This window comes from Myotis davidii, unplaced genomic scaffold, assembly GCF_000327345.1.
Source record: "Myotis davidii unplaced genomic scaffold, ASM32734v1 scaffold324, whole genome shotgun sequence".
NCBI lineage: Eukaryota > Metazoa > Chordata > Mammalia > Chiroptera > Vespertilionidae > Myotis > Myotis davidii.
In genome coordinates, this window is record NW_006295053.1 from 179,543 (window position 1) to 180,815 (window position 1,273).

General features: G+C 44.4%; 1 long non-coding RNA gene across 2 annotated transcripts in view; it reads left to right on the forward strand.

Moving 5' to 3' along the window:
* LOC107184070 overlaps positions 1 to 936 on the forward strand; it is a 21,432-nt gene extending 20,496 nt beyond the window's left edge. For both annotated transcript variants that reach the window (XR_001514894.1, XR_001514895.1), the window contains exon 3: positions 562 to 936. This is a non-coding gene — a long non-coding RNA (uncharacterized LOC107184070). The remainder of the gene's footprint in view (positions 1 to 561) is intronic.
* The last annotated feature ends 337 nt before the right edge of the window (positions 937 to 1,273 follow it).

Here is a 1,273-nt window from a genome sequence, read left to right on the forward strand (position 1 = left end):
CAAGATTTAAAAAAGTATGACTTTAATTTAGAAGCTTGAATTTTATCTTTGGGGACCAAAACTGTGAGTTCTCCTTTAAATGATAGCCTCATTTAAAAGCTGGATTTTTTAAAAAAAATATTTTTATTGACTTCAGAGAGGAAGGGAGAGGGAGAGAGAGAAAGAGAAAGAGAGGAAGAGAGAGGGAGAGAGAGAATCATTGATCTGCTGGCTCCTGCACACCCCCTAGTGGGGATCAAGCTGCCACCCAGGCATATGCGCTGACCAGGAATCGAACCCAGGACCCTTCAGTCCTCAGGCCAATGCTCTATCCACTGAGCCAACTGGCTGGGACTAACCTTTTTTTTTTTTTTCAAATGAAATAGGCCCAACTGGTATGGCTCAGTGGTAAACATAAAAATTATTTTAAAAAATGAGCATTTCAGACGTTTAGCAGGTGTGTGCAGCTGGTGGCTATTCTACTGGACAGAGGAGTTTAGATGCATTCATTCAAACGTATCACTTCGGCTGCATTCATTCATTGAGTCCCCATCCCCATGTTTTTGTGACCTCATTTTACAGATGAGAAACGTTGAACACAGGAAGAAAACAGCTGAGCTGGGATCTGAACCGCCAAGCTCAGGTAAGTGTAGGTCCAGAATCAGGTCTCCCAAACTCTCTCAAGACCCTATCTCCCTCCAAATACAGTCATGTTCTGGGGTACTGGGGGGTGAGGATTTCCACATGGGAATTTGGGGGGACGCAATTCAGCCCACATCACAGATGTTACATTTTTGTGATTACCAGAGCAACATAGGCCCCCCCATAGAAAAACTGGAAACTTCAGAAATGAAGGCACTAAGGTTAGAATCTCTGCAGAAATTGCATTAATTGTTTTGTCACAGGGTCTGCAAAGGTTAGCCATGAGAGTTCAGATTTAGAAGGAAATTTTTAAAAATATATTTTTATTGATTTCAGAAAGGAAGGGAGAGGGAGAGAGGGATAGAAACATCAATGATGAGAGAGAATCATGGATTGACTGCCTCCTGCTCACCCCCCACTGGGGATGGAGCCTACAACCCGGGCATGTGCCCTTGACCGGAATCGAACTTGGGACCTTTCAGTCCACAGGCCAACACTCTATCCACTCAGCCAAACCGGGTAGGGCTAGAAGGAAATTTTTAAAAGAAAGCACTCCAAAATGAACAAGTCATAACACCTCCCAGAAGGTACTGCGATATTAACTAAGCTGGGTTTAGGTCAACCGTGGGCAAACTACGGCCCGTGGGCCGGC